The following is a 14,180-nucleotide window of genomic DNA, read 5'->3' as shown; positions in this document are numbered from 1 at the left end:
TCCACCCCTTTTGTGCCCCCCCGCCGCCACTGAGGGGAGTGGCCAATGCATGGACTGCAGTTTGCCACTGATGCGAGTGGCTAGACCAGAGACTGCAGTTTGCACTGAGGCAACTGGTGGGACTGAGGACTGTTGGGTCCCCAGGAAGGTGGGGGCAGAGAACTGAATGGGGCACAGCCGAATGAGGACGCTGCAGTCTAGGGAGCGACATGGGTCCTAGAGGTGGAGGCGAGAGTGATGACAGGCGAGACACCACTAGATGAGGACGCTCTGGTGAAATGAGAGCTAATTCCCAAGATGGCCAGCAGGAGGTGTCATGGGGTGCCACTTACTCTCTTGTAAGTAATAAAGTTTGTTCATTTGTGTTTCCAAAATCAATCTCTTTAACATCAAGTACTAAAACAAATAGTTTTTTGGCCTTAACATATTCATCCCTCCAAATACATGTTAGTTTCTATAGAAAAATCTGCACATTTTTGAGCTGTAACTCTGACTATGGAGAGACTTCAAGACAATTACTAAAATGTGGAACAGCAGAAAAACAATTAGTTTTAATAGATGCTCAACTTCAAATGTCAAAACTGTGTCCGTGTTACTTGTAAACGTTTTATTGTGCACACCCACTGCATTTATCCCACTCTTTGACCTCAATGTAAAAAGAAAAGCAATAACATTATAAATCTCATTACTCGTTTTTTAGGTGAAAATCAGTCTAAAATTACCTCCATATCAATTCTGCAATGCCAACGAGCTAGGTGAAGTAGGATTTAGTTTACACAATTGTGTAAGGTTATACCAGGGTACTGCTAAATGTTTAGGACCAGATTCTGCTACTCCGATTAAATAGTTTCAGGTAGACCCATTGATTTGATTGGGACTGCTCAGGAGGTGAGGGACTACAGCACAGGACTAAAGATGTCGGGATCTGGCCCACAGTGGACAAAACAAAGACAAATCTAGTTCATTTTTGAAGGGTGTTAGCAGGATTCCTATCAGATTCTTTCTGAGCATTAATTGTCATTGGTACTGCCTGTTTTGGGGTTTTTGGTTTTGTTTTTAATCTATAGCAATTAAGCCAACACTCCTCCCCACACTGTACTCTTTCAAGTACAAGACCAGTTTTGAAGAATTGTTAAATCATCTTATATAGGCCTCTGCACTGTGCATTTAAAACAAAGAATGTAAGGTAGGGGCATACAGGATCTGGCAAAGAAGCACCTGGAGCAAAATGTCTGCAAGATCCCTTCCTAATAAAGCAGAGAAATGAAAAGCGACAAAACAAAAACAATGCCATATTTCTTGTAGACAAAAGGGAAGTGCGTTTTCAAGAGCTCTACCTGGAGTCACAATTATAGCAGCTGTACCACCTAACCTCTATCAGTCATAATCTAGAACAGTGCCACTTTCTATTAACCAAGCAATAGAGAAACGAAAATTACTTATACTAGTGTATGTGAGTCACTCAGCTTGCTCCAATGCATTCTGATGACTTAATTAGGTAGATAGTGTAGCACATGTGGTTTTCTAGTCAAGTTCATCACAAAGGCCAGATCATCAAAGCAGAATAGTTGTGTGCTCTACAGCTAGATTAAAAATACGGATTTCTTCATTAAGTGTCTTGAAGCTGACTGTGCCTCCTGGTTTGTCGCCATCTATTCAGACAATTAAATAAAGCCTCATGCTGGAAAACCAAAGCTAATAAAAGAACCGCAAATTGAAGTACAGCTGGCAATCATTTTATTTATTAAGTCCTCAGTGTACACTGTGACAATCTCTAGAAGGCAAGGCACGTGCTGGGATTTTTTTCTTTAATAATTGTCCTCTTTCAAGGCGTGACATTTCCACTGATAGGATTTGCAAACCTTTGTCATCTGCACAAAAAGGCAAAGAATAAACAAAGGTCACCTCTTAAAGCCAAGAAACATGAAACAATCAACGAACTTTGAAAAAAAATGTTTGTGTCAATCAAAAAAGAAAAAGTATGATGAGCAATAAAACTACTCCTGAAAGAATGATCTGGCATGTGTCAGATAAAATTCCAGTTTAAATATATTATTCCAAAGCAGAAGTTAGAGCTACATATTTCTACTTCTGTCAACAGGGCTGACAAGGAAAAGAGAGATCAGTGGGTAGAAGATTGAGTTCTGGTCAAAGTGGAGGGAGGGAGGAGAAACCAGTTTATCCAACAAAATCTACAATGCAGACGTTTAGAATTTGGTGAATGTTAGCTAACCATAGCATAATATACAAGACATTTACTACATAGTTTTTATTTTCTAGTGGTATGAAATAATCATCTCTTCTGCTCTTCACCACAAAGCCAGCATCACATGAATGATGCAGAATGACATATGATATTTATCTGATGGCACAGATTGCATTGCATTATGGAAGACTATAACATTCATAATTTAAACATGGCGAATAAATAATACAGTTCAAATAAATGCAAAATCTTTAAAGATATTTTGTTAAAAATGCTGAGTCAAAACCTCTCTCTCAATTAAGAAGGAAAAACCCTTTAATGAGAAACCACACTTTTCTAAAGTGAAGTCATAATTCACCTATATGCATACAGGAAGTACCTACAACAATTAAAACAGCTTCCTTTTTCAATCCCCTACCCTTGCTCCCCCTCAATTATTCAATCTTCTAAAAAAAATTTTTTTAGATAAAATTCTCCCTCATAGGTCACAGCTATATTTGGAAATTTGAAAATAAAATTTTATCGGTCAACTCTGAGCTATTTAAGCATGGAGGAAAAAAACCCCCACACACTTTGCCCTTCTATTCTAATCTGGGATGAAATCCTGGCCCCACTAAAATCAAAGGCAAAACTCCTATTGACTTCATTAGGGGCAGGATTTCTCTGACAATTCAATGCTGAATGGTAGAAACTTCAAACTTGACTTGCTTCGTAGGTATTATGGAACCTTAAGAAGCTAGCTAAATTTGAAGAAAATCAGATCAGTACTTTTAATTTAAAGATATGGGCACTCGATGCATTAAACTCCTACTGCCTTTACAAAATACCTTGTAAAGATTTTTGTTAAAATGCTTTAGTTTGGGATTATGAAGATGTACCTCACTCAAATTAGTAAAATTCATGGAAAAACAAAAAATTGAATACTTTCCATGTGGAACTTGGGAACTTGCCAACAGTACAGCCATGTTAAGGTTGCCCTTCTGGAGGCCCTTCTTCATATTTAAAAGGACCAGCTAGCAAGAAAGCATGAGGTGAAAGGGTAATTGCCTACTTGGGAAAGGAGGATGGACCATCAACTTTCTGAAAGCCAAGGATCTCGCTGGCAGACACAGTGAGGTTTTCTGAGCTGGTCCTTGGTATCCCATGTATTTGAGCTAGTTATATAATAGCAAAATAAGGTCATTGTGTTGGTAGAATAAAAATCCACATCTATTATGGACATTGGTGGTCTCCTGCTCTTAAGGTTTATCATCCAAATTGTCATAGGGATGCATTTGCTAATACTCATAATAATGATTCTCTACTCCACCACCTAACTTATTCAACTTGTAAGCATCACATGATGAAGAGCTCCATCTCAAGGAATTCATAAAAGCATATGAAGAGGTCTCAACTAAAGTAGCTTCACTTAGATGCTTCAGCTCTTAACTACACATTGGAGAGAGTCACCAGGACAAGAAGTGTACACAGATACAACAGAGGTAATGCAATGGTTGAGGCCAAGTGGTGGCCATTTCATTTTTAACCTTCCCCCCCAAAATAAACTTTTCCCTTGAACTATTTCATGCTCAAATCTCAGCACCAAGGTAATTTGGAAAGTTTGATCAAAATCTGTTCAGTCATTTTAGAGCCAACCAAGTGTGAAATAAGTGTAAATTGTTTTATAAAAAGTGACAATGTCAATTTTTATGAAAGAGGTGGATAGAGATCTTATGTCATGGATCCATTTTTCAAGATACCCACATAAGTGTTCTAGGTTAATACAGAGATTACAAAATTGGTTGTCAAAAGGTAGTATGCACACATTAGACAAAGTATCAGATCCAGATAGCAAAATCACAAATTTGAGAAGGAAGTGCCAAAGGAAATCAGCAAACCCTTAAATTGCATTTTTCAATTCACCAGCTCAGAGTCCTGAGGACTAGAAATCAGTAAATATAATGCTACTTTAAAATGCTAGTTTAAAAAGATGAATTATAAACTAATAAGATTAAAAATGCCTGTGGGGGAAAATCCTGGAAGCCACTGTAAATGATATGGTGATAGAAAAGGAGGTTTTTTTAGTTGTTCTAAGTAAAAAAAAAAAAGTTATAGGAAAGAAAGTAAAATGAAAAAGTTATGCATTGATGATGAACTATGAGACTCAAAGGTGAACTAAAAGTACACACCAAATAATTTGCTAAAAGGAATAGAACTTTCTAGTTATTGACATTACTTAATTATGACCATCTCTAATGGGGTCATCTGTTTGATGAAAGATCTGATTTACGAGTGAGATACTGTCATTGGCTGCAGTCAAGAATATAGGAAGGTTTCTTGAACATTAGAAAAGTGGCTCACACTCACCCAGTGGGACACATTTCACAAGGTCATATTTTGTTGTTTTGCCTGATTTCTCCAGAACAAAAGCTATTGTCCAGCTGAAATAATGGATTGGTGTGTCTATTTACATATTATAAAGAAAATTCCAAAGCAACAACTACCTTTTTGAGAGCATTGAGAGCAATGAAAATCAGAATTACATTTTTAAAAAAAAATGTTTCAGTTTGCTTAGTTATCATAAAAGTGTCTGGAGACTTCTACAAAAACTACTCAACCTGCCCTTGGCTTTATTTCCTCACATTTCTTCTACTGCAGGGGGTGGAGGCAAGGGGATTCCATCTCTCCCTCCTGCCCTCAATAAAAGCTACAGAGAATTCAACTACAGAAATCCACCAGTCATAGGAGCCATTAGAAGCAAGTACCAATCCACAAAGTCCTGTGTCTCTATGCTGGATGCAGGTCGGAGAGAATGTCATGGGGAACAGTAGTGGTCTGTGCAGCCCCACAGAGCTTAAACCCCACACAGCAGAACGTGTTCTGCAGGATCAGAAGGAAAGAAAGAGCATGTCAAGGAACAGGCATTCCCTCCTTCCACAACTCCCTGTGGTAAGGGCTGGATACAAAGCCCAGGAGGTCAGTTGAAGAGTTTCCATTGGCATAATGGGTTTTGGATCAGGCCCTAAATCTGCAGCTTTTTGATCCCCTCTGGACAAAAACTGATAGGCGCACTTAGGCTGAAATTATTATTATTCTACTACAATAAGAGTTTTTTTGTCCTTTTTAGATCATTTCAGTGTTTTGTTGTAGCTGTCTTGCTAATGTAATATCTGGTAATGTTAAAACATTTCAGTGACGTAACTAATTTTATAATGTGTTTTAGATGTATTTGTTGTTCTGCTTTGCATTTGTTTTAGTTAATATCTAGTTTTCCTAGATCAATGCACTTACAAATGAACAAGTTATCTAATTTTTAAACAAATACAGCACCAAAGAGAAAAAAAAATCACATCTTTGTCATATAATTTTCAAACCCATGTTCAGTGAAGAGGTGGCATGGCAGAGATACTATCTGCCTCAGGAGACAAGCAGAATGGAATTGAGAGTGTATTTTATATGTGAATTAGAGGTAAGATGTAATGACACAGGATGAAAGGCTCAGCAGTGATTTTAATAAAGGCAGGAGACAGTACTTCCCTGTGGACTCTATATGCAAAGGAGTGAGACTCAACTAGAATATGTGAAAAGATTCGACAAAAAGCAGGAATAAATGTTTCAAAGTTGTGAGATTTCTATTAAAATTCATCTGCATTTTATTGAAGTAGAGAATTCTAACTCCAAGACTAACATTTCTGTGAGTTGACCACATGCCATTACAACAACAAATATCTGGGACAATTTCCTATCTTGTGATATAAAGTATTACAGGATAAAGAACTGAAGGGCTCCATTAAAAAAGGCCTTTCCTTTAAAAAAGAGTTGTACATATTATAAGGCAATTAAAACAATGTGGTTAGCATCTGTCTAAAAGTAATTTCATTGCTCCTCATATTTTGAAATTGTGGTTAGATTTTTATTTCGATATAATGAATAACCCACTTGATTTTGCAATCTCCAGGGTATTTGCAGTTTTAATTGCTATCCTTTATTATGTGCTTTTTAGCAATCCTCAAAAAAGAGCAGTTATCTATGGCTCTAATACTGTTGAAATATGAAGCAGAGTTCCAGAGAAGAATTACTGCTTTTATGCCCTCCCTCCCTTTTTTAAATAAGGGGGGGAAGTTTGTGATGTTGCACCGATCTCTTTCTTTGAATTATTTTTAAAAAAATCTAAGTAAAAGACCTGAAGCAAAGCAAAATGAATGGGATGAACTCCTGGAAGAAAAATCTTGCTTTTTTTTTGATCCTGTGTGATAATTGCAGTTCTGGCCTGCTGCCAGTGAGGCTGAACACACTATGATGTCTGGCCAAGTAAAGTAATCTCTTGGTTCAGATCTGAAGTCTGTGATGAAAATTACAAAGCAGAGACAAAATCAAAATGCCACCTGTGATTTTATGCTAAAACTAATTTGATGGAAAGAGCAACACAATGCAAACAGCCTTTTTAACAGAGTCTAACGTCTGACTAGATTGAAACCAATGTTAATAGATGGAGATAGGTATTGTGAAAATAAGTTGGGCTCTGCAGATGTTCTTTTTAAACTGGCAGTCTGCTTCTGTCTGACAGGTAAATTGCTCTGAAATGATGTTTGAAGTCTGAGGTCAAACTTTTTAAGACAAGAATTTTAAACTAATATACTTTTGCTGGAATCTTTATTCCCTTGCTAGACTATTCAATATGTACTAAACAAAAGTAATCTATATTTCTTCATTTCCTCTCCATATACCATATGCACTATAGGTCTAGAAACTTATAAAGAGGTGGTTTTTTTTATTTTACTGTTCCCCCCCCCCCCCCAGGAGTCTACATTGGAGTTGGTTACTATAGAAGTAGTTGTCCAACTGCAACAATCTCAGCAATAATCCAGAATTGAATCATTGACCTCTTAAATTGAAAATGTAAGAAATAATCATGATACATTGCAAGAACTCTGATTAGCTGACATGGAGCCAATGTGGTTACTCAGCTCATTTGCTTGTCATTAATATCTAGAAACAGATTATCTAACAAGGAGTTTATTGCCTATATAACTGTGTATGGTGTAAAAATGAACAAAGGGAAATATTGCAGTTTTGTTGTACTATTATAAATATTTTTTAGAAAGTGAGGAATTTCTTGAGAGATGTTCCCATTTTTCAATGTCATTGACTTTGAATCTGGCCCTGTGTGCATTGTGCAGGCACCATAATATAACATGAATAATACAGTAATATTAGCAATCATATCCAGGATAGCACTGTCAGAATCAGTGTAATTTAGACACTTATCGGTAAAATAAAATTTAAAAAAGCATCACTGTCACTTTCTTTTGTGAACTGCTGTTGGTGCCATTACTATTTATAGTAAAGTTCAATGCCATATATCTATTTTATTTTATTTATAATGTTGTACATTGAAGAAAGAAAGAGTATACCAGTTAGAGCAGCTTCTAACAGTGTAGATGGTCTGAATCTCATTTGCTAGATTTTGCTTCATATATGTTGTCCCATCCAAAATTCAAGGCTCATGTGGAGTATTAATCAAGTATGACAGCACAGGATTTACTGAGCTCTCACGAAATAGCATAAACTGTATTTCTGTAACTGCGCTAAAGAGTAGAGTAGAACCTCAGAGTTACAAACACCAGAGTTAAGAACTGATCAGTCAACCACACACCTCATTTGTAACCAGTACACAATCAGGCAGCAGCAGAGACAAAAATAAACAAATAAATAAAAGCAAATGCAGTACAGTACTGTGCTTAAATGTAAACTACTAAAAATAAAGGGAAAGTTTAAAAAATATTTGACAAGAGACGGAAAATGGTTATGTGCTTGTTTCATTTAAATTAAGATAGTTAAAAGCAGCATTTTTCTTCTGCATAGTAAAGTTTCAAAGCTGTACAGTCAATATTCAGTTGTAAACTTTTTAAAGAACAACCATAATGTTTTGTTCAGAGTTACAGACATTTCAGAATTACGAACAAACTCCATTCCCAAGCATGCTTAACTGTTATATATTCTCTTTAGGAGACTTATCAGAAGAAAGTGTTTCTAACTTCACTGTAAACAATGGTAACTAGATGGAGTGCAAGCACAGTGCATTTTGGCAATTAACTTATAGTATATATTTGTATTTCAGCTTTTCATATTTTCAGTACTTTGCTATTTCTTTTCTTCAGTGATGTTTTCTATGGATTTAGTATTCTCTTTGATCTTCACGTTCACTTCTGCACTTTGCATTTTTTTTTCTTTCTCCACTGCCCCAGCAGTGTTAATCAAAGGAATCCTTTATCAAGCCTCCTTAACCTTCTGGTAACTATATCTTAAGGCCACTCCTTACATATTTTCTTTCATATTCTAAAAGAGCAATTCAGTGCCACATAGACCCTAGAGTTCTCACTAAACTCTGAACTTTAGAAATATAGACATGCACAGAGAAACATTCACACCAACATAAAATAAATTTTGAAGAACAAAGATGCATATAGCTATTCAGAGTAAATTAAAATAAGTAAGTACCTACCTGGAATAATCTGACAAAGTAACTGGTGGGACCTGGACAGGCTGAGTACAGCTACCATGACAAAAAAAGGATAATATTCCCATTTCATGATGTTTCCTTCCTTGCATTACACCAGCTCAGCAGCATTTAAGTGTTATCTGCAACAAAAGTGGAAAGAAGGTGGACTAAGATGACAATTTATAGTCATTGGCAATTTGGAAGAGCTTTAAAACACTTTTAGCCTAGTACATCCCTGTCAAATTCACTATTTCAATATAGTTCTTTATTCAAGCACTTTTGATTCTTTGTAATAAATAGTTGGTCGTAAAATATGAACGGACATGAATCCACATACTACAGCAGACCAGGCACCAACAGTGGCAGATGCAATGAAGGAAGGCATGAGAAACCCCACAATAGACAATGTATGATTATTTAATGCTGTTGGCTGGCCAAGCTAATGTATAAACTGTATATGAGAACTTAAGCACATACATAAAAATCTTTCTGAATTTAGGGTTAAATCAACCCCTGCTCAGGAAAGCACTTAAAACACAGGCTTAACTTTAAGCATATACTCGAATCTCTTAAGTAACACACATGCATGACTGCTTTTCTTAGGTAGGGTTTGTTGAATAAGGGCTGTAGGGATCAGTCTTGCCAACGTACTGAGTACTCTGACTAGATTCAGCAAAGTGCTTAATTATGAAAAGGCAAAACACCCACTGGCTTCTATGATGCAGGATCCACTCCTGGTGGAATTCTGAGCTAAAAAAATTAAGAATTCTGCACACGGTATTTTAAAATTCTGCATATTTTGTCCATATAACACAATATAATCACACCAGTTTCAATTATTTTGGTAATTTCATATTTCAAAATACCTGTCAGCAAGTATGTCTGACTATACAGACAACAAAAAAGATTCCCCCAGGAGTAGAGAGTTAAAGAAACCCCTATGACAAATATGGCTACACTTGAGAGTTGCAGAGCTGGTGGAGGCTTTCCAGTGCTGCAATTAGTAACTGTCCACACCTGCAGGGCACATCCAGTGCTGCAACTCCCTGGCTGCAGCGCTGGCTGTACACCTGGGTCTGCTTGGGGTATAACGATTGCAGCGCTGGTGCTACAGCGCTGCTCGTAAAGTGTGGCCACACACCAGCACTGTTATTGGCCTCCAGGGTATTAGGAGATTCCCAGAATGCTTTTAACTAAATTACTCTCTTTGTTTTGTTATGATGCCTCTCTTTGTTTTGTTGTGAACTCGGGGCTCCGGGAGCTGCTTATCTAAAAAACAAACACAAGCTCCTGTTTGCTGTGATCAATCTGTAACTGACTGTGAACAATCAATTGAGATAACCCACTACCTTGCTGTGAATGAGGCAGGCAGGGGGATGAGTGTTTGCTTGAGGAGAGAAACAGTGGGGGCGGGGCGGAGAAAGGGAGTCGTTGGAGCAGCTGCTTATCTGGTCTGCAGGTGTTTGCAGTTAAGAGTAAGGGGTCGGGAAAATTTTCTGATTTTGCAAGGCAGGGAGCTGATACACAGTGTCGGCTCCAAAAATCCACTCACTCTCTCTCTCCCCCACTCCCTGTCACACTACACCCCACCCCCCTCTTTTGAAAAGCACGTTGCTGCCACTTGAACGCTGGGATAGCTGCCCATAATACATCACTCCCAACAGCACTGCAAATGCTGCAAATATGGCCACACTGCAGCGCTGGTAGCTGTGAGTGTGGCCACACACCAGCGCTTTCCCTACACAGCTGTACGAAGACAGCTGTAACTCCCAGCGCTGCACACCTGCAAATGTAGCCATACCCTCAGTTCCTGTTTCTCTGTTATGCTTTTGTTAGGTGCCTCAGTCTGGGTGTGTCACATGTGCCAGCTGGGAACACCTTGGGGGGAAAACTTGGCCACTCTGGTCTTTTAGTCAATACTTGTTTTTTTGCCCTGTCCCTGTAGGATTACTATATTTCAAGTTCCCAGAGAGACGACACTACTGGGGGGAGGGTGAGAGGGAAGGGGACCTGGATGGGGAGTGTAGTTAGGGGGTGCTGAGGGGTGTGTGTGTACTGGGAAAAGGTATTTGTTGGGTGCTGGAGGCTCCTCCCTGGTCTAGACACCCACACCCCCTCTACCCCCATAGCCCAGCTGCAGGCTCTGCGCCACATAGCTTCATTACTATCCCACTGGGATATGTGGTACTTCCTCACCCTTTGGATCTGTATTTCAAATGAGGTCTCTCTGGAAAACACAAACAGCCAGCCTTTCAGGTACAACAATGAAGAAGCCAGACAGTGCTAATGGTTCATCAACAAAGATAATGGGCTGTGGTTTTGCTTAACCTTCCTGTAAATGTTTTGTCTAGCCTGTAAGTAATGGCTGCTATGAATCTGCAAGGACATGTGACCAGACCACATGGCCCTGAGCTCCATTTTGGGTACCTGTATTTTTCCCACAAACTGGGAACCAGGTTTGAAACAAAGGGTTCCTGCCATATGGAAAAGCTATATAAGACAGGAAGTGACATCATCAGTTGTTCTTTACTTCCCCATAACTCAACACCTGAGAGAAGCTCCAAAAGAAAAGGACTTGGAACAGGGGTGGGGAGCCCAATCTGCAAAGCAAATGTAGCTTGCGTCTTGAGAATCTGCAAGCCTGTTTGTATCATCAGTCAGGGTGAGAAATTCCTAATTCATAGCCAGCCTTTCTAGTATTTTAGGCTTAGTTTGTAGTTTTGTTTATTTACTCGGTAATCTGTGCTTTGATCTATCTGCTATCACTTAAAATCTATCCTTTTAGTTAATAAACTTGTTTTTGCTTTATCTAAACCAGTGTACCTTTGAATGCAGTGTCTGGGGAAAAATCTCAATTTGGTTAATACAAGCGTACTGTGCATATCCTTCCCACATCGAGGGGAGGACAAACTTTATGAGCTTACATTGTACAGATGCTTGTGCAGTGCAAGACGGTACAATTTTGGGTTTATGCTCCACAAGGGTGCAGGGTGGAGGAGCTGGGAAATTAGCAGCTGTCTCCTGCCTGTCTTTGAATAAAGCACTCAGGTAGCTCAGTTTGGGTGTGTGTGTTACCACCTGCTGTCATGTTGGGTGACCTCAAGGCCTGAAGAGGCTGAGTCACCAATAGAGCAGTGGCAGATTACAGGGACACACTGGTTCCCACAGCTCTCAAACTGCACCCGAGGGGTGACAACTCATCACAACACAGAAAAAAACGAATTTTGTGAAGCCTGTTTGTAGGGAGCAGATCTGTTGAGTACATATTTTAGTGTCACTTTTTTTTTAAACCATAACTACAAGTTCAAGGCTGTTCACAACCCCACACACTTCTTAAAATTATCTCGCTCTATCTACAATCCTAGTCAATCTTAAACTCGTGTTCTCTCTCCATAGCATTTTTTTCCTTCATCTCACACTCACCCTTTTGTGCCCCTTTTCACAACAAGCCCTATTTTTAGGAGGATCTTTTACTTCCTGATCACCAAGTAACACTCTATCATCTCTTTCAAATTCCTTCTTAAAAAATGAGGATTTTTTTCATGTGTCCCAGGTTGACCAAATCAATTCTTTCTGTTTGAATCTTTTATTTCATATATTGTACTATCTCTGAGGTAAGGGTTATGCACTTTGTGACCAGGATGCCATGTTTTAGGAATTTTGCAAGTTGTAAAATGTCCACATTTGCTTTATCATTGTCAATCATTGACTTTAATGGGAGCAGGATGGTGCTCAAATGTAAAATATACAAGTGGAGCTGAAGTAGGCAGGAATATCATGCTCAACCAGTAAGTGGAGCTTGTGATATCTTAATTATGTTAGTTCTTGCTTTTCTAACACTATTGTCAATTCTGCTAGTTACATGCATTTTTTAAACTCAGATTTTTCACTCAAAAACTATACAAATACAAGCCAACATTCATTACAGAGGAAAAAATAACCTTTCTGTAAGTCACTTTTTCAATCTGCAGAGTCATTATTTTCCATTACTAGCCTCAATCCCACCAATATATATTTAAAGAATAGTCAAAAAGCCTGAAAAATAGCTAATTCAGCACTGGGTATTTTCACTACAATCTTATTTGAGGATATTACCAAAAAAATTTGAAAGGAAGTTTAAAAAAATGAATATTTCCAGTTTGTCTCTCTCTCTTTCTTACATTTGCTGTATCTGTGCTGCTGCTACCATGACAACCAGCAGTGACAGCAATTCTGTTCCTCCCTCCCTCTCCTGCCCTTCCCCACCTGTGGCAGAAGTGCTCACTTTGGTCCTGCTATCATGACCGCACGCAATACTCATACTCCTTTCTCTCCTGAGCAGAACACAAAAACATTCCTCCACTTCCCTCCCCACCTTCTCCATCACTGCCATGACATCTAGTGTCATGAGCACGCCTACTCCTCACTCCCTCTCCCACCTGGCTTACTACCTCCAGCAGAGGCCAACTGGTAATAAACAAGTACAAATGTGAAGCCAGCCTCAACTGCATAATGACAGGGACAAGCTACCTGCTTCCCAGTAAAAAAGGGTTAATTCCAGCTCAACATTTTGTCTTGCACAAGTTTTCAGGGAAATGGTGATGAGGCTGCTTGGGGGAAGAAATGGGTAGACTACTTGCCAAGTAGTGCCCCAAACCAAGTTTCATAGGACTGTGATGAACCCCAGGCTAGGGAGTTTTCATGTTTACTCACTGATAGCAGCTGCTTAAAGATAGCGCTTTACAATTATCTACCTTTGTGAAGCGCTCCAGGATTTTTCCCAATGAAAGTATATTTATCCCTGTTTTACAGGTTGGCATAGCGTTCTTACATGATTTGCTAAATGCCAGTCATTGAATCAAAGACAGAAAAGGGAATTTCTCAAACCCAGGCCTCAGTATTCCAGTGCTCTATTCTAACCACTATATAGTGCTATTGCATCACTATGTAAAACCATTTACAAAGTTGGCTTTCAGTTCCTAGTTTCCACAACCATGCATCCCACTCTAAAGAGGAAATGTCAGTGCCTCAATCAAATTTTGGGGGATCCTACTTTAAGTGAGGCAATGTCTTCCACTAGACAAAGTCTCACATTTATTTTGGGTGTCATGAGTCTAGAATGAAATGGGGTTACATTTCATGTCCCCATGAAGGAATTATTGCACTAGTACTTGATGCAACATCACATGATGATGTGGAGTGTAGTACCCTCAACCAAGACCAACTTGCCTCGAAGATTCAAAAGCCAAAAGCAAATATTGATCCTTTTCTGTTATATGGCTATCTACACAAAGTGGGTTGTATTAGTATGAGTCCTATACCTAACAAACTCCTGAATTGCTTGTCTTCAGACAGGCACACAATTCTCCTGAAATCAATGGGAGTTGGAATGTGTATCTCGAGGGCAGAATTTAGCCTGTGGAGCAGAAAGATTGTAAGCAATGTTCATTTTCCTTGATTTATTTTAGTGCAAATGCACAGTACATGAATGGACCCTAAGCATGAATTCAGAGT

At 38.7% G+C, this 14,180-nt stretch overlaps 1 long non-coding RNA gene across 3 annotated transcripts in view; it reads right to left on the bottom strand.

Moving 5' to 3' along the window:
- Window positions 1-1,732: 1,732 nt before the first annotated feature.
- The window catches only part of LOC123348514, a 171,355-nt gene continuing 158,907 nt past the window's right edge, over window positions 1,733-14,180 (bottom strand). For all 3 annotated transcript variants that reach the window (XR_006573198.1, XR_006573200.1, XR_006573201.1), the window contains 2 exons: window positions 8,691-8,827; window positions 1,733-1,871 (listed from right to left, as the gene is read on the bottom strand). This is a non-coding gene — a long non-coding RNA (uncharacterized LOC123348514). The remainder of the gene's footprint in view (window positions 1,872-8,690; window positions 8,828-14,180) is intronic.

This window comes from Mauremys mutica, chromosome 1 (assembly GCF_020497125.1).
Source record: "Mauremys mutica isolate MM-2020 ecotype Southern chromosome 1, ASM2049712v1, whole genome shotgun sequence".
Lineage (NCBI taxonomy): Eukaryota > Metazoa > Chordata > Testudines > Geoemydidae > Mauremys > Mauremys mutica.
Note: the sequence above shows the minus strand (reverse complement) of the source record. Positions and strands in the feature narration are given on the sequence as shown.